Genomic DNA, 19,746 nt, shown 5'->3' with positions numbered 1-19,746 from the left:
TGGTGCCAGGAAAGCGTGCTTGCAACTTAATAACCCTAACCCTAAATCAAAGCACCCAGAGGAAACGTACAGTTACAGGGAGAATGTACAAGCACCTTACAGGCAGTGGTGGGAATTGAACCCCGATCTTACAACTGGTGCTGTTACCATGGCTACATGTCAACGTGAAGAAATAATGTGCAAGTTACCACAAAAAGCACCATTGAAGGCATAAACTGAAGAGAGCAAGTGATTTATCTTTGAGTTAGCTTAGCTGGGCACCTAGGGCTGCCAGAATAGCATTGCTTATAAAATTGCCAGAAACAGCAGCAGAACTAAAGATTGGGAGCAGTTAGCACTCATTCCATGCAGACAGACGGTACAAGGACTGGTGACCAGCGAGTCGACAAGCCCCAAGTACAAGGCCGAAAATTTGGAGTCCTGAATCAGTCACCGCACTCGTCATCACTGAAGCCCAAAGGTCACTCGGAAAGCTGGAACTCTACAGAGGCCTGGGTCTGTAAGTCTCTATAGCTGAAGCCCGATGTCTGCAAATCCACCATGTCATTTCAATGTATGTTTCAATGTACATGTGATAAACAAATGGATCTGAATTTGACCTGATAAAGAGGCAAGATGGAATATGATTATTGCTAGAAGGTTCTCATTGTACATGACAATAAACTCAACTGGAATTGAGTAGGTACGTCAACAGGATTAGACTAGTCAGGACGTGTGGGTCCCTGCAGACAGAGAGAGGAGAAATTATCATGGGAAACAGTGGGAGAATAAAACAGTTACTTAGGGTCTGTCTTCACAGGAAAGACGTTCACAGTACGCTGGATGTATGACAGAATCAAGGATTGCATGAGAATAATGAACAAGAGGAATTGGGTATTGGTCAAAAACTAGTGTGAAAGGAACTGTGAGCTGCAACATTGAACAATCCCATTGACCCTATTCTGATGCAGTCAGAATCCCCACCTAAATCAAAAGTCACCCCCTTATCTCCACAGATGCTTCCTGAGCAGTTGTGTCCGTCCAGTTCTGTTTTAATCCCATGGTATTTATGATCAACATTCTAGAATTTTTGAAAGACCTGGCTTAGGAAATACTGAATGCTTTTGTGTCATTTTCCAAGGAGCTATGGACTTTGGAATTGTTCCTGTGTACTGGAGGGTAGGAAAGATGACTATTAAAGAGGATGAAGAGAAAAAATAGGAAAATACAGTCCAGTTAGCTTAATATTACTGATAGGGAAGATGCTGAAATGTTTAATGAAGAATACAATGTCAACAAAACAAAACTCATTTACTATGGAGTTTGCACACACCCTTGTTTATATCAACGGTGATGAGGGTCATAAGCTTCCAATTTCTAGGACAGAACACCGCAATAGCCTATCCTGATCCAATCACATTGATGCCATCACCAAGAAAACTCACCAGTGCCTCTTCTTCCTCAGGAGACAAAAGAAGTTCGGCTTTTCCCCTTTGATCCTCACCATTTTTATTGATACACCATAGAATGCATCCTGCATGGATGCATCATGTCTTGTTACTGCAACTGCTCTGAACATAACTGTAAGAAACTGCAGAGAGTTGTGGACACAGCTCAGCACATCATGGAAACCAGCCTCCCCTCCAAGAACTCTCTCTACAATTCTCAGTGCCTTGGTTAAGTAGCTAACAGAATCGTAGATCCCACCATTCCTGACATTCTCTCTTTTCCCATCAAGCAGGCGGTAGAACAGTTTGAAAGCCTGTACCAAGAACAGCTCCTATCCCATTGTCGAAGAATCCCTTAGAACAATAAATTGGACTCTTCACCTCACAATCTACCTCGTTATAGTCTTGCACCTTACTGACTGCCTGCACCTCGATTTCTCTGTAACTGTAACACTTTACTCTTCACTTTTCTTTGCTTTTCACGTGTACTGCCTCAGTTCAGTTACAATGAATTGATGGCATAAAATACATGGCTGTTCCCTGCAACTCTGGACATTGACTACAATAAACCAAGTACAATAGAATTGAGAATGCTTCCATCCATTCACAACAGAAAATTTATGGCTGATTAATGTACTGAAGAGCTTTGACTTGGATACTAGTCCAATCAAGTCACAGAGTTAGAGAGCATGGATGGTTTGGGACAAAGGGCCTGATTCTGTGCTCTGTGACTCTGTGTTTATAACACAGGAGGAAGGAGTGAGGAAGTGTTATTATTCACACAGCGGCTACTTTATTCGGTATCTCCTGTACCTAATAAACTGGCCACTGAGTGTACGTTTGTGGATTTCTGCTGCTGTAGCCCACCCTCTTCAAGGTTCGAGGTATTGTGCCTTCAGAGATGCTCTTCTGCACACCACTGGTGTAACGTGTGGTTATTTGAGTTACTGTCACCTCCCTGTCGGCTTGAACCAGTCTGGCCATTCTCCTCTGATCTTTCTCATTAACAAGGTGTTTTCACCCACAAAACTGTCGCTCACTGGATTTTTTTTTTTACTTTTGTGCACCATTCTCTGTAAACTCTAGATAATTCAAGGAGATCAGCAGTTTCTGGGATACTCAAAACACCCTGTCTTGCACCAACTTCATTGTCAGTTGGATCACATTTCTTCCTCATTCTGTTGTTTGGTCTGAACAACAACTGAACCTCTTGACCATGTCTGCATACTTTTATGCATTGAATTGTTGCCACATCATTTAATGATTAGATATTTGCATTAATGAGGTGTACAGGTGTATCTAATAAAGTAGCCACTGAATGTATTTCTGAACTTTGGTGAGTGTCATGACACCAGTAGCTTTGATGTCCTTGCAGAAGAAGGGACATACTTGCAAGAGGGGGTCCAGTGAAGATAGTGGGATTCGTTCACTGGGATACCTATCCAGTATGATCTGGAACTTCACTGTAAAGACTGGGGGCTACTTATACACATATACACTTTTGATATCATTATCACAAGATGCGTTGAACAACTTCTACACTAGTTTTGAGGCGTGAAATGACGTGGTGGCGAGGAAGACCACACCTCCTCCAAACGACCAGGTGCTGTGTCTTACCATGGCTGATGTGAGGAGAACCCTGTGCAGGTCAACCCACAGAAGGCTGCTGGACCAGACAATATTCCTGGCAGAGTGCTTAAAGGATGTGCAGACCAGCTAGCTGAGATTCTCACTGACATCTTCAACATCTCCCTGAGCAGCACCGTCGTTCCTACGTGCTTCAAGGCTGCCACCATCGTCCCTGTGCCAAAGAAGTCTTCAGTGTCCTGCCTCAACGATTACCGTCCCGTTGCTCTCACATCCATCATCATGAAGTATTTCGAGAGGCTCGTCATGAGGCACATCAAGACCCTGCTGCCCCCCCTCACTGGACCCTCTGCAGTTTGCGTACCGTCCCAACCATTCAACAGATGACGCCATTGCCATCACCCTCCACCTGGTCCTAGACAAAAAAGACACGTATGTTCGAATGCTGTTCATAGACTTCAGTTCAGCATTCAACACAATCATTACTCAGAAAATGATTGGAAAGTTGAGCCTACTGGACCTGAACACCTCCCTCTGCAACTGGATCCTAGACTTCCTGACTGGGAGACCTCAGTCAGTCCGGATTGGAAGCAGCATCTCCAACACCATCACACTGAGCACAAGGGTCCCCCAGGGCTGTGTGCTCAGTCCAGTGATGTTCACTCTGCTGACCCACGACTGTGCTGCAACACACAGCTCAAACCACATCATCAAGGTCGCCAATGACACGACCGTGGTGGGTCTCATCAACAAGAACAATGGGTCAACATACAGAGAGGAGGTACGGTAGGTAACAGACTGGTGCAGAACCAACAACCTGTCTCTGAATGTGAACAAAAAAAAAGAGATGGCTTTTAAAAAGGCGAACATGAGGAAATCTGCAGATGCTGGAATTTCAAGCAACACACATAAAAGTTGCTGGTGAACGCAGCAGGCCAGGCAGCATCTCTAGGAAGAGGTACAATCGACGTTTCGGGCTGAGACCCTTCGTCAGGACCATCTCACTGAAGTTTAAAAGAATAAGGGAGGATTTCTTTGAAAGTTACTGAACATTGAAAGCCTAAATAGAGTGGATGTGGAGAGGATGTTTCCAGTACTGCAGGATTCTACGACCAGATGGGACAGAGATGAGGGGGAATTTCTTTAGCCGGACAATAGTGAATCTGTGGAATTCATTGTCCAAAGAGATAGAGATGGTTGTTGATGGTTGTTGATTTCAGGAGGACACGGAATGACCACTCTCCGCTGAACATCGACGACTCCCGTAGAGATCGTTAACAGCACCAAATTTCTTGGTGTTCACCCGGCAGAGAATCTCACCTGGTCCCTCAACTCCAGCTCCATAGCAAAGAAAGCCCAGCAGCGTCTCTACTTTCTGCGAAGGCTGAGGAAAGTCCCTCTCCCACACCCCATCCTCACTACATTCTACAGAGGTTGTATTGAGAGCATCCTGAGCAGCTGCATCACTGCCTGGTTCAGAAATTGCACCATTTCGAATCGAAAGACCCTGCAGCGGATAGTGAGATCAGCTGAGAAGATCATTGGGGTCTCTCTTCCCACCATTAGAGACATTTACACCACACGCTGCATTTGTAAAGCAAACAGCATTATGAAGGACCCTACACACCCCTCATACAAACTCTTCTCCCTCCTGCCATCTGGCAAAAGGCACCAAAGTATCCCAGCTCTCACGACCAGACTATGTTACAGTTTCTTGCCATCAGACTCCTCAATACCCAGAGCCTGGACTGACACCAACCTACTGCCCTCTACTGTGCCTATTGTCTTGTTTATTATTTATTGTAATGCCTGCAGTGTTTTGTGCACTTTATGCAGTCCTGGGTAGGTCTGTAGTCTCGTGTAGTTTTGTGTTGTTCTTTACGTAGTTCAGTGTAGTTTTTGTATTGTTCATGTAGCACCATGGTCCTGAAAAACACACTCATTTTTACTGTGTACTGTACCAGCAGTTATGGTCGAAATGACAATAAAAAATGACTTGACTTGACTCAATCATATCCTAAGTGTCATTAATAAGTCAACATTGCCATTGCCCCTTGGTAAACCCTGATAAGTAATGCTGGGATCTTCACCGGCCAGATGCATGGGAACTCACTAAGAACAATGACACATCTTCAAACAATCCTCTGTAAACACTGGGACACTTTCAAAGAAGTGTTTAATTCTGCTCCTATGACTTATGGTCTTTGACTAAATCAATACAGGCAAAACTTAAACAGGAAGCAAAATCATATTGGCAGGAAGAGGCCACTCTGCCCCTCCTACTTGTTCTATCATTCAGGCGGGCTATTACACAACTCTTTTAGACCATAACACATAAGGACAGAATTAGGTTGTTAGGCCCACTGAGGCTGCTCCACCATTTCATCATGATTAATTTATTACCCCCTTAACCCCATTCTCCTGCCTTTTCCCCGTAACTTTTGGTTCCCGTTGATAATCAAAAGCTTATCAACCTCCAATTTAAATATATCAAATGATACTGCCATCTGTGACAATGAATTCCACAGATTCACTATTCTCCGGCTAAAGAAATTCCCCCTCATCTGTCCCATCTGGTCCTAGAACCTTGCAGTACTGGAAACATCCTCTCCACATCCACTCTATTTTGGCTTTCAAAGAAATCCTCCCTCATTCTTCTAAACTCCAGTGAGTACAGAGCCAGAGCTGTCAAATGCTCCTCATACGTTAACTCTGGGATCATTCTTCTGAACCTCCTCTGGACCCTCTCCAATGCCAGCAGATCCTCTCTTAGGTAAGCTGTCCGGAAGTGCTCACAATACCCCAAATACAGACTGACCAATGCACTTTAAAGCCTCAGCATTACATCCTTACACATCTGACTTCCACACTGCTGACCAATACACTTTAAATCCTCTGCATGATATTATATCCTTACATGTCTGAGTTCCACACTGCTGAACTGCCTTACCCAACAAATACAGAGCAAGGCTTGCTGATCATCTCTCTCACAGTAGCCCTGACTGGTGGGGGAGCGGAGGTGGTCGCTGACTGAACTCCAGTTACCTCATGGACCTAGTCTGCACTGGATAAACTCTCTCAGAATTGCAACAGAGACGAAGGAGCAGTGACAAACACCAGCATTCCCTTCACACCGAGCCTCAGCATCACCAACAAGGAGGAGAGACAGCAAAGCCATCTCAGCAGTGAACACTTACTTACATCAGCCAGAGTAGTGTAAGAGTCAAGGTCTGAAGGGTAATACGGGCTTTATTGGAAGTCCAAAACCAAGGGCAAGGCCAGAACCAGGTCCAAGTCCAAACACAAAGCAGTCATTGACAATGGATTGTAGACAATCTTAGCTATGCTGCGAGTGCAAGAATGTAGCACTTCAGCAGCCACAGCACTAAGTACAGAATTGAGGCATCATATTACAAAGGTACAAGTCACTGGGGAGACCATTATTGGAGCATTGCTTAGATATGATGACATCCTATAGTTAGTATCAGTATCAGGAAATAGAGCTGTCTCTATATCCTGAGGAGGCTGCCGAACGATGCTGAGGATGTTCTACGAGTCTGTGGTGGCCAGTGCTATCATATTTGCTGTTGTGTGCTGGGGCAGCAGACACCAACAGAATCAACAAACTCATTCGTAAGGCCAGTGATGTTGTGGGGATGGAACTGGACCCTCTCACGGTGGTGTCCGAAAAGAGGATGCTGTCCAAGTTGCATGCCATCTTGGTCAATGTCTCCCATCCACTACATAATGTACTGGGTGGGCACAGGAGTACATTCAGTCAGAGACTCATTCCTCCGAGATGCAGCACAGAGCGTCATAGGAAGTCATTCCTGCCTGTGGCCATCAAACTTTACAACTCCTCCCTTGGAGGGTCAGACACCCTGAGCCAATAGGCTGGTCCTGGACTTATTTCATAATTTACATATTACTATTTAACTATTTATGGTTCTATTACTATTTATTATTTATGGTGCAACTGTAAGGAAAACCAATTTCCCCCGGGATCAATAAAGTATGACTATGACTATGATAGAAAAATTCATGACCACATTACTAGGATTGGAGGGCTTGAGTTATCAGAAAAGACTGGAAACTGTCTGCTTGTCCTAGGGTGTAGGAGGCTGAGGGCTGACCTTAGAGAAGTTTGTAAAATCATGAGGAGCACAGATAACACAGACATTTGCTGTCATGGATGGAGAGGATGAGCTTTGAGGGATATGGGCCAAATGCAGGCATACAGGATTAGCTCAGGTACACAACTTTGTCACACAGATGAGTCTGTTTCTGTGCTGTGTAACTCTAGGATCCTAATTCCTTACCATCAGCTGTGGCATAGACACTTACAGGGATCGCAGACCTGTACATGGACACAGGGGAACAAAGCAGACAATTTGAAATGACTGGCCAGTATTAGTCATTGTAATTTTACAAGCTACCAAGAGAGAGATAACTTTTATTTTGGCCTGATTATTAAAACTCCAGCCGCCCCACCAATGGCACAGAGAAAGCTATTTTACTACCTCAGGGACACAGTGAGCCATGACTGGCATGCTCACTAAAGAACGGAAGCTGCAGAGACTGCTCACACATAGCTCCTGCCCTCGAAATTAATTTGGCCACAACCGACTGAGTAATCAAAACAAATGTCTGCATTGATACCAGATGCTCAACCCAATTTCTACCTCAGCCTGTTTAAACCACTCAGAAAGGGACTGAATTTTAATGAGGAATGTTGAGTGTGTGGGGGGGGGTGGAGAGAGAGAGTTTGAAAATCTGCTGTGTGTGTGTGTGTGTGTGTGTGTGTGTGTGTGTGAGAGAGAGTCTTCCCCCTTCTCTCTTTAGGGAAATCTGGGTGAAGGGTCAAGGCCTTCAGTGGATGACATAAGCAATGCAAGAGAGTGGATCTGAAGCAAGGAGGACCAGTTGGACTCACACCTTTGAGGTCTCGTTATTGTTGAAGGAGGGGCAGAGTGCATGGAATAGCTCATGGAGCCTCTCTCTCTCTCTCACACACAACTCTAGTGATGTGCATTCAATCCTGACTTCAGATGTTGTCTATGTGGGTGTCTGCACATTCTCCCCATGACCGCCTCTTTCCTGCAAAGACGTGGTTTGATCGACCACTGTGTACTTCCTCTGGCATGTGGAAGAGTGGCAGAATCTGGGGTGAGGTTTTGGGAATGTGGGGGCAATGAAATGGGGCTGGTTGTAAATGGATGCGTAATGGCTAACATGGACTCGACGGACCGTAGGGCCTGTGCCCAGCTGTTTGCCTGTATATCTCACAATGGGGGGTTTGGAGCAACAAAGGAATACTGGGAGGAAACAAGACAGAGTGTGCAGAAGGCAGAAATAGAGGTGTGCAAAGAGGAGTTACACAGGGGGACAAGCAGGGAGGGGAGAAAGGACTGAAGTGGAACAAGCATTCTACAAAGAGTAGATAAAACCTACTGGAAGTAACAGCAGGCTGTTGTCTCAGTGAGACTGAGAGACTTGCATTCCTGCACGTTGGTTTTTGTCAGTCTTTCTTTACGTATAATTTTTATACAAATTCTATTGTATTTCTCTATTTTCCTGTGAATGTCCACAAGAAAAAGAATCTCAAGGTAGCATATGCTGCTACACAGGTCCTTTGAGAATAAATAAACCGCTCCTGATTGCACGTCAACATCTTCTCCATGGACCAGGTCAGGGGCACTAAGTTTCTTGGAGTCAAGAAAGCACAGCAGCACCTCCACTTCCTGAGGAGACTGAGGAAAGCGAGGCTCCCCACCCCCTTCTACCGGAACACGGTCAAGAGTGTCCTGACCAGCTGTATCACTGTCTGGTATAGGAACTGCAAGGCATCTGTCCACAAGACCTTACAACAGATTATGAGGACTGCTGAGAGAATCATCAGAGTCCCGCTCCCCACCATCCAGCAGATGCATTTAATGCAAGAGGTGAAAGTTCAAAGGACATTTAGATGGGCATACGAATGTGAGGGAAATGGAGGGATGTGGACATTGTGTATGCAGAGAGGATTAGTTTAGTTGGCCATTTGATTACTAATTTAATTGGTTCAGCACAACATTGTGCCGTTCTATATTCCATGTTTAAGAGCTGCCTTCACAGAGCCCTCAGCATTGTCAAGAATCCATCCCTTTGACCTCCTACCATCAGGCAGAAGGTAGCACAGTACAAGAACAAGGGCTGTTAGGCTGGGTAACAGCACCTTCCCCTTCCCCCAGGCTGAGAGACTTCTGAACACCCTGCTCCCACCCAGTACACATTACTTATGACAGTGCCAGTAACACTATTGAGTGTATATTTAACTACATGCTGTTTAAGCACTTTAGGTCAGCTTCTCCATCTACAGCATCTTTTATTACCTGTTAATATTATTGCATTAATATTCTTTTTTATAATGCAGGTGACACATGTACAGTGGTTTGCACCCTGATCCCAGAGGAACATTGTTTCGTTTAGTTGTATACATGAATGACAAACTTGAACATGGGCTCGGATCAAAATCAAAGTCAGGCCATTTGGCCCATCAAGTCTACTTTGACATTCCATCAGGACTAATTTATGATCCCTCTCAACCCCATTCTCCCGCCTTCTCACCGCAACCTTTGATGCCCTGACTAATCAAGAACATTTCAACTTCAGTTTCAAATATCAATTATAAAAATTGTAACATTTAAGAGAAGCTTGGAAACTTGCACAAATGTTTGGAGGGTTGAGGTCTGGGTGCAAGTACAGTATTTGGGACGAGGCAGTAGACAGGTTGGTATCCTAATACATGCTTGGGATGCCTTCTGGACTGGAGGGAGGGGACAAAGTTACTTCTCAGGCCGATTTGAGAATGAATCTCAATTGAGTGCCTCCCACAACTGGAACATTTCAGAAGTTTAGGAGAAGAGCAGGTCTCCCACACCCTGAGGAAGTACATAAATAAAAGAAAGCAGAACTGCCCACTAATTTCTCTTCAAACACAGAGTCACCAAGTGGCACATTAAAACCAGAACTAAAATCCACTGTGGGAAAAAAAGCTCAGAATCTCACTTCTTTATCTTGATTATTTGATATTCAGAAGACGGGAACAACACCAACTGAGGAGAGAATGGTGGTGCTGCTGCCTCAGATGTCCAGATACCCCAGCTCCATCCCAATATCTGGTGCTGTCTGTGCAGAGTTTGCATGCTTTCTCTGTGGCCTTGTGGATATCCCCTGGCTCCTCTGCTTCCTCACACATCTCAAAGGCAGGAGGATTGGTGGGTTAATTGGCCACTGTAAAGTACTCCTCGCTGTAGATTTATGGCAAAGAGAAGTTGCTCTGAGAGAGAATTAGCTGCAGGGGAGCAAGGAAATGAGGGGGGAGGGGAAGGGGAAGAATCAGGCTGATTGGATTGCTTCTCTGGTAACTGGCCTGGATTGATGGGCCAAATGCATGAACAGGCCCTTCAGCTCGTGATGTTGTTTTTAAATTTTATTTATTTTATTGGGATACAGCAAAGAATAGGCCCTTCTGCCCCTTCGAGCCGTGCTGGCCAGCAATCCCCACATTTTACCCTAGCCTAATCACGGGGCAATTTACAATGACCTAACGACCAGTGGGAGGAAACTGGAGCACCCAAAGGCAACTCACACAGTCACGGGGAAAACGTACAAACTCCTTACAGACAGCAATGGGAAATACTTCATACTTTATTGTCGCCAAACAATTGATACTAGAACGTATAATCATCATAGCGATATTTGATTCTGCACTTCCCACACCCTGGTCACTGGTACTGTAAGGTGTTGTGCTAACCACTATGCTACCATGTTGTGGGAGGTAAAGGCTTTCCGGTCTACTGGACGTTTCTGTCTAACACAGTTCTAATGTGCTATTTTTAAAGATGTTACACAATGTAATCATTAACTACACTGGTAAGAACCCTGCCATTAACCTTGTAATCTGCCTTCAAGTTTGATCTGCTGCACCCTCTCTCAAGATCCACACTATATCTACAATGGAGTGATGAGAACCAAATACAGTACTCCAGATGTGGCTGAACCAGAGAGTTATAAATCTGCAACTAACTCCCCGACTCTGGCACTCAATGCCTCAACTAATAAGACAAGAGTGCTCACGGAATGCTGGAGGAACTCAGCAGGCCAGGCAGCTGAGGAGGACTTTTCTCCAGTCCTGCTGAAGGGTCTCGGCCCAAAATGTCGACTGTACTCTTTTCCATAGATGCTGCCTGGCCTGCTGAGTTCCTCCAGCACTGTGCGTGTGTTGCTTGGACAAGTATGCTGTACACCTTTACCGTACTGTGATCTTCTGCAGCCACCTTCGGGGAGATGCACCTTCACAAGGTGTTTCCACCCAAGTCAAATAACAACTGAGGCTCCACCTGCCCTTGCAGGTGGGCACAAAACAGTCCACCAAGCAGCGCAGACGCCAGAGTCCTGACCAGTATTAACCTCAGCATTGACAACGTAAAACAACTTACACAAAGTCTCCATTAGCCTGGGGTAGTGCGATAGTGTAGTGGCTAGCGCGTGGCTTTACAATGCCGACTGCCAATCGGGATTTAACTCTGGCTGCTTTCTAATTGTTCTCCCTGTGACCGCGTGGGTTTCCTCCGGGTGCTCCGGTCTCCTCACACATTCCAAAGACATACGGTGAGGGTTAGGGAGTTGTAAACACGCTATGTTGGCACCGGAGGCATGCCGACACCTGCAGGCTAACCAGCACAATCCTCGCTGATTTGATCCAATGCAAACAATACATTTCACATGCGACAAGTCAAGTTAATCTTTTAATCTTTATCTGGCACTCTCGGGACTTATGTGCTGGAGGAGGTGAAGACTTCTGGGACTACAACACGTTTCTGTATGAATACTCCAACTCAGTTCTAATGCACTATCGTTAAGGACTTTACACAGTTACAACGGGAGTGTGCCAGTCAGCTTGGGATGCTTTAAGGAAGAAAGAATCAGAATATTTAGAGGGGTGGGCAGATGGTTTTGAAGGGATAGACAGAACCAGGGCTCTGATGATTGGAAGGGATTATGAGAACTAGGCCCCGGTCTGGCGAAAGGAGCACGAAAAGCAGCACCCAGCGAGCTTGGTGCCAAACTATAGGAAATTCTGAAAAGTCATGGCCTCTCTAGCAGGCACATTTCAAAAAGTGACTGCATACAATGATAAATGCAGAGAAATAGACCCTTCAGACCAACTACTCCACACCAAGCAAGGTCTCTACTTGAGCTGGTGCCATTCCCCTGCATCTAGCCCCTGTCGCTCCGAACCTTTTCTCTCCAAATATTACCCTCAACTTCCTTTTAAATCTTCTCCCTCTCATTTTAAACCTATACCCTCTCCCTGGAGGAACTCAGCAGCTCCGACAGCATCTATTCAGGAATCAGACTGAATCGTCAACTGATTATTCCCTTCCATAGATGTTGCCTGACCTGCCGAGTTTCTCCAGCACTTTGTGTGTACTGCTCTGCAGAATCTCATGTATAAAAAAAAAGAGGCTAGCCAGGAAGAGGCAGTGATCGGAAAATGCTTCAAAAGAGGAAGAAAAACCAGGAGGTTCGGAGGCCTCCAGTTGTGAGAACTGACAAAGTAATGAATCAGACCAGCACAAATTACGATGAGTCATTTCAACACAGGAAGGATTCAGGATGCAATTGCTCCCCTGACGAAGCCAATAACTGCCTGATAAAGGCAGTGAGCCAATCCACCACTGCTTCGGAATACCATTGGTGTTCTGCATGCTTTGCTTCATCTTAAGATTATATCTTACCACATTCCCAGTTAATCATTGAGAGAAGGAATGTGATAAGCAGGAAAATATGCTATTCATCCTCCACAGAGTAAGATCCTATGAAATGGCTGGATGGTTTTGTTCCTGGCTATGTTAACTGAGGACAATCTCGGTCTTTCTCCCAATGTCCTTTACACAGAGTGTGGTAGACGTGTGGATAGTGGTATAGGTCCAGATCGGAGACCAGCAGCTGATCAAAAGTCAAGAAGTCAAGCCCCAATTTCCGCAGCCTAGGTCTGCAAATCTCTACAAGTCTGTTGGGGAAGTCAAGGCCAGTTGTCTGCGAATCCACAAGACAATCTGTCCCGGGGTTAGCAGACCGTGTGGCTTTGCTTTGTTGCTTGCGTGCTCTGTTTTGTTGTATGCTCTGTTGTTCAGCTGAGCATTGTGAGCCTGCTGTGTTGGTGCCAGAATGTGTGGCGACACTTGTGGGCTGCCCCCAGCACATCCCTGGCTGTGATGATTGTTTAACATAAACAACACATTTCACTCTATATGTCAATGCACATGTGATAAATAAATCTAAATCTAAATATAACATTTCTAAAAACCAGTGTAGTCTTTGGAACACTTTTGTCATCTTCAAGATTTAGGTAATTTCCAGAGGATCACGCACAGTACAACACAGGTACAGACCCTTTGGCCCACGATGTGGCTGTCAAATATGATGCCACATTAAACGAAATCACTTTTGTTTGTACATGCTCCACACCATAAAAATAGGCCCTTCGGCCCATCTCGCGTGTGCCACATTATTACTCTGCCTGGTCCCATCTGCACTTGGACCATAGTGCTCCATACCTCTCCCACCCATGTATTTATCCAAACTTCTCTTTAATGTTGAAACTGAACTCACATCCATCACTTTTGATGGCAGCTCGTTTCACACTTTCTATCCTGAGTGAAGTTGTTCCCCTTAAATAGTTCACCTTTCACCCTTAATCACCTTCTTTAAACTTCCCCCTTTAACGTTACTTGATATTTCCACCCTGAGGAAAAGACTGATTGTCCACCTTATCTCTGCCTCTCATAGTTTTATAAACTTCCATCAAGTCTCTCCTCAGTCACCAAAGGGAAAAAAATACACGTTTGTCTAACCTCTCATTGTAGCTCATACCTTCCAATCCAGTCAGCAACCTGGTAAATCTCTTCTCTGAACCCTCTCCAAAGCCTTCATATCCTTCCTTGGGAGAGATTTACCGGGTTACTAACAGGATTGGAGGATATAAGCTTTAAGAAGAGGTAGATCTCCTCATAGGTCCTACCCTCAAATCTAGAACTGCAGACAGTGCTCCAATTTGTACATCTGGGACACCTAGCCAATGCTGTGGGAAACCAGCACTGTGTAACTCCATTATAAATCAAGCCACCCTCCACTTGTCACCAGCATCAACATCAGGTCAGAAGTAGGTGCCTCACTGGTCCAAAGTGGTGAAAGAAAGCACTTCTTCACCCACTCAAGGATGTTCAGCAAATGTCACCTACATAGAATTACACAGGTATAACAGAGAAACCAGACTCACTAACCCAACCATTTCACACTGGTCCTGCAAGGGCAAGACTCTTCACTTGACCTACAGTGATCACCAATCAGGGTTCAATTCCTGCCGCTGTCTGTCAGGAGTTTTTCCATTCTCCGTGACTGGGTTGGCTTCCTCCAGGTGCTCCGCTTGCCTCCCACGTCCCAAAGATGTACAAATTAGGGTTAGTAAATTGTGGGATTGCTACACTGGAGTCGGAGGCCCAGCGACACTTGCGGTCTTCACAGCACAATCGTCGCTGATTTGATTTGATGGAAAATGACACATTTCACTGCATGTTTTGATGAGCTTGTGACAAATAACGTTAACCTTGTAATCGATCCCAGAGCTACATTTGAAGAAATGCACTTTCCTGGCCAACTATCGTTTCACTGTCTCTAAAGGGAAGGTTTTTCACCGATCATAATGTTCCTGTGCACAAACTAGCTACCAGAGTGCATTGGGAATTTGTGAAGTTGTGAAAGGCAATATTTAAATAAAAGTTCTGTTTGGTTACTGCCCTGAAGCCAAGGACAGGGAAGGCAGCTCTGCTGGGGGAGTCCGCTGTCTCGCAATGTGCTACATAGAAACATAGAAAATAGGTGCAGGAGCAGGCCATTCGGCCCTTCGAGCCTGCACCGCCATTCAGTATGATCATGGCTGATCATCCAGCTCAGAACCCTGTACCAGCCTTCCCTCCATACCCCCTGATCCCCTTAGCCACAAGGGCCATACCTAACTCCCTCTTAAATATAGCCAATGAACTGGCCTCAACTGTTTCCTGTGGCAGAGAATTCCACAGATTCACCACTCTCTGTGTGAAGAAGTTTTTCCTAATCTTGGTCCTAAAAGGCTTCCCCTTTATCCTCAAACTGTGACCCCTCATTCTGGACTTCCCCAACATCGGGAACAATCTTCCTGCATCCAGCCTGTCCAATCCTTTTAGAATTTTATACGTTTCAATCAGATCCCCCCTCAATCTTTTAAATTCCAATGAGTATAAGCCTAGTTCATCCAGTCTTTCATCATATGAAAGTCCTGCCATCTCAGGAATCAATCTGGTGAACCTTCTTTGTACTCCCTCTATGGCAAGGATGTCTTTCCTCAGATTAGGGGACCAACACTGCACACAATACTCCAAGCGTGGTCTCACCAAGGCCTTGTACAACTGCAGTAGTACCTCCCTGCTCCTGTACTCGAATCCTCTCGCTATAAATGCCAGCATACCATTTGCCTTTTTCACCACCTGCTGTACCTGTATGCCCACTTTCAATGACTGGTGTATAATGACACCCAAGTCTCGTTGCACCTCCCCTTTTCCTAATCCGCCACCATTCAGATAATAATCTGTTTTCCTGTTTTTGCCACCAAAGTGGATAACTTCACATTTATCCACATTAAATTGCATCTGCCATGAATTTGCCCACTCACCTAACCTATCCAAGTCACCCTGCATCCTCTTAGCATCCTCCTCACAGCTAACACTGCCACCCAGCTTCGTGTCATCCGCAAACTTGGAGGTGCTGCATTTAATTCCCTCATCCAAGTCATTTATATTGTAAACAACTGGGGTCCCAGCACTGAGCCTTGCGGTACCCCACTAGTCACTGCCTGCCATTCTGAAAAGGTCCCATTTATTCCCACTCTTTGCTTCCTGTCTGCTAACCAATTCTCTATCCACATCAATACCTTACCCCCAGTACCGTGTGCTTTAAGTTTGCACACTAAACTCCTGTGTGGAACCTTGTCAAAAGCCTTTTGAAAATCCAAATATACCACATCCACTACATGTAAAGGTTTCCCTACTAGTTTTCAGGAGATAGTTATGAGTCAACTCTGCAGCCAGCAGACAAGCAGCCTGTGGCCCACCTGCAATGACTCCAGAACAACTGAAGTGAGCCCATCATCACGGTGATGTCCAAATCAACCCTGGGTGGATCCTGAACTCAGCCTTTTACACACTACCGGGACCGCAATTCGAGCTGTGGGAGAGTCGGGACAGAGAAGCCTTGCTCTAGGGCATCTACAGGGCTTTGAAGTGCCAGATTCATACCTCTCTGAACCTGAATCACAATACTGACCCTTCAGGGCAACAACTGATCAATGCTCTCTCAGTCTTGACCCTTATTTCTCATCTCTCCCTGGGTCATGGGAGCTATCATGGTAGACTAGAGCCGGAGGTCATGGCTTAAGGATGAAAGGTGAAATATTTATGGGGAATCTGAGGGTGAACTTCTTCACTCAGAGGGTGGTGAGAGTGTGGAACGATCTGTCAGTGGGAGTGGTGGATGTGGGTTTAATTTCAACATTTGAGAGAAATTTGGGTAAGTACGTGGATGGGAGGGTTATGTAGGGCTGTGGTTCAGGTGCAGGTCGATGGGACTAGGCAGAATAATAGTTCAGCATAGACCAGATGGCCGAAGGGCTTGTTTCTGCGCAGTATTTGTTGAGACTGAGCAGAAATGTTTTTATATAGTGCCATGCACAAATTCCCAGTGCACCAACTTCAAACATCTGTCAACAAGTTGGCAGCCTACTCGCACACGAGAACATAATAGTGGCCAATTAAACCTTCCCTTTGCAGCCAAAGGAAGGATAACATTAACCAATGCCATTTCAGAACGGTGGCATCTGCTGCATTTGTTGAATACATGCAATACATGCAATTGAAAGAGAGTACCTACAGTGGTGCTGAGCTCCCTTGGTACTGCTCTGGACTGTCTGCAGATCACTTTCCTTTCCCTGGGTTGGCCAGAATGGTAGGCTGCAAGTTATCAGGAAAGATAGGATGATAGAGTATTGCAGCACTGAAAAAGGAGAGATAGGATGATTATTGAGTATTGCAGCACTGAAACAGGCCAATCGGCCCATCTAGTCTGTGGTGAGCTGGTTTCTGCCTACTGCAGTTCACCTGCACCAGACCCCAGACATCCATGTCGGTACTTCTCTTAGAAGTTACAATTGACCTTACACCTACCACTTCCACACTTGCATCACCCTCTGAAGTTTCCCCTCAAATGCCTCTCGAATATTTCACCTTTCACCCACAACCTCTCATTCTCGTCTCACCTAACCTGAGGGGGGAAATGCCTGCTCACTCTATCTATAACCGTGCATCCTATCCCGCTGAAGAGGCAGGTTCTTCCACACAGGATGGGGCAAGCTGCCAGAGGAAGTGGCCTCGGCAAGTACAATAACAACATTTAAAGGACATTGGCCAGGTACATGGATAGGAAAGGTTTAGAGGGACCAGACGCAGGCAAATATAATTAGCTTAGGTCGGAATGGACTAGTTGATCCAAAAGGCCTGTTTCTGGACGGTAGAGGAAGATCACGGTCTGCGCTGGGCTCTATGACTCATTCCTCATCACCGTACTTGATCAGGTTTGTAAGGAGAAGCAGGATTCCCTCTGAAACCAGCAACCTCCCACACACGCAGATTTCATTAGATTCCACTTCCTCATTTTCACCAAACTCACCCTTACTTTCAAGGTACCCGTTTCCACGGCAGAAGCTACCTGAGAGTCTGTAAAACGGAGGGGAACCCCCGGCTGAAGCCGGGCAAGCACGGCCTCCTGCCGCTTTCCAGCTCGTGTGTTGCAGGTAAGCTGGGGGGGGGGGGGTGGTAGAAGGGAGGTGAGGGAGGAGGGGAGGGAGAAGCGGGAATAGGGGAGATGTGGGGGTGAAAGAGGGGCGGAGGAAACGGGAAGTGCAGAGGAAGGGTGAGAGAGTGTGGGGGAAGGGAGGAAGGAGAAAGGGGACGGGACTGAGAATGAAAAGGTCAGGAGGGAGTTAGCCGTCCAGAGGCATATTTCGAAGAGAAGTGTGGGTTTCAGCAGCTCCCAAACCCGTTAAACTGCAAAGACAAAGTGGCTTACAACCCTCTCGAGTTCTGCCCACTGCCCACCCCGGGATCCGGGATCCAGCAGACGGGTGGTCCCGCAGGCACAGTCCGATCCCAGCCCACCCACTCAGACAGGTTCAGCTGTATTAACACAATAAGAACATAGCCAAAGAAGCCCTACTGCAAATTCGTCAAGCCGCCACAGGTCGGAAAGAGAGTCAATCCCGGAGATAGAGAAAAGTTAGTATTCGAAAAGTTTCAAAAAGTTGCAGAGGCCGCAAGAGGTAATGCAGAGTTCTGATTTGAAGATTATTCTCCTATATACAAGTGCCCCGCCTTTGAACTGTGTCCCAGCCTTGTTTACACAGCCAGGCACTATCTGTCTCTCTCTCTGACTTTCATTGGTCTGGGGTGGGTGACAGGAGGTAAGCGCCGGATCTTGGCTCCCGCTCCGGCCGCCTCTCCCTCTCTCCGGCCAGCTCCAGGCCGTGTCTGTCCCCCCCGACACCCACTCATCCACCTCGCCCAGCTTCCCATCCCGGCGGGAAAGCGCCTCTTACCGGAGCGAAGTCCTCGGGGACCAGGTCAAAACGGGATCCCACAGAGTTTGGAAACAGCCCGGGCGTCGGAGCCCAGATGTTGCGGGGACCGTGTCCTCTGGGACCGGGACTCGGCTTCCGGGTTAGAAATGAACACCCTCCAGCTCCTCCTACCGGCTGCACGGAGGCTGGCGGGCAGTCTCACCAGCCCGGGCCGACAGTCCGCTCCGCGGGTTTACCACGTTCAGTTTAAAGCTGAGTCTGCAATTTCCACCCATGCTCACACTCTTTCTGATCTTCACCGGAGCTGACTGTCCCGCCTCATTTTCAACAACTCTGCTCTCGCCCATCGTGTAAGTTCTCCCAGTTACCGTACAGTATGTCCCACATCGCACGTCTTGATGTTCCCGATTCCGCATGACATTTAGAACTTTGTCAAGCAGCGGAGAGTGTATTGACTGGCTGCATCACGGCCTGGTATGGAAACACCAATGCCTTTGAACGGGTAACCCTACAAAAAGTAGTGGGTTCGGCCCAGTTGAGCATTGAGTACATCTACATGAAACGCTGTCTTAAGAAAGCAGCATCCATCATCCGGGATCCCCAACGCCCAGGTCATCTCACTGATGTTATCAGGTCGAAGGGACAAGAGCCTCAGGACTCGCATCACCAGGTTCAAGAACAATTACTACCCCTCGATCATCAGGCTCTTGAACAGAAGGAGATAACTTCACTCGCCCCATCATTGCGATCTCCCTTTAAGGACTCTTTATCTTTGTTCTCTTTATTTATTGCTATTTATTTACATTTGCATTTGCACAATTCGTTGTCTTCTGCACGCTGGTTGATCTTTCATTGATCCTGTTATAGATACTATTCTGTCGATTTGCTCAGCATACCCACAGGAAAAAGAATGTCGGAATTGCGTATGATGACAAATGTGTACTGTACTTTGATAATAAAGATTACTTTGAACTTTATTGAAGCCTGTTGTTTCCCCAACAGTCATGTTGTATCTCATCACCT

General features: G+C 46.2%; 1 protein-coding gene across 4 annotated transcripts in view; it reads right to left on the bottom strand.

Moving 5' to 3' along the window:
* elmo3 (engulfment and cell motility 3) overlaps window positions 1-18,851 on the bottom strand; it is a 160,701-nt gene extending 141,850 nt beyond the window's left edge. For 2 of the 4 annotated variants that reach the window (XM_072279315.1, XM_072279318.1), the window contains exons 1-2: window positions 18,742-18,851; window positions 17,022-17,144 (exon numbers count right to left, since the gene is read on the bottom strand). The gene's annotated coding sequence lies outside the window, so the exon portion shown is untranslated. Of the gene's footprint in view, window positions 1-17,017; window positions 17,145-18,741 lie in introns of all 4 variants that reach the window. The other 2 variants (XM_072279316.1, XM_072279317.1) reach the window with 2 other exon arrangements.
* Between the last annotated feature and the right edge of the window lie 895 nt (window positions 18,852-19,746).

Source organism: Mobula birostris, chromosome 15, assembly GCF_030028105.1.
Source record: "Mobula birostris isolate sMobBir1 chromosome 15, sMobBir1.hap1, whole genome shotgun sequence".
Taxonomy (NCBI): Eukaryota; Metazoa; Chordata; class Chondrichthyes; order Myliobatiformes; family Myliobatidae; genus Mobula; species Mobula birostris.
The sequence above is the reverse complement of the archived record's forward strand: the minus strand, read 5'-3'. Positions and strand labels throughout refer to the sequence as shown.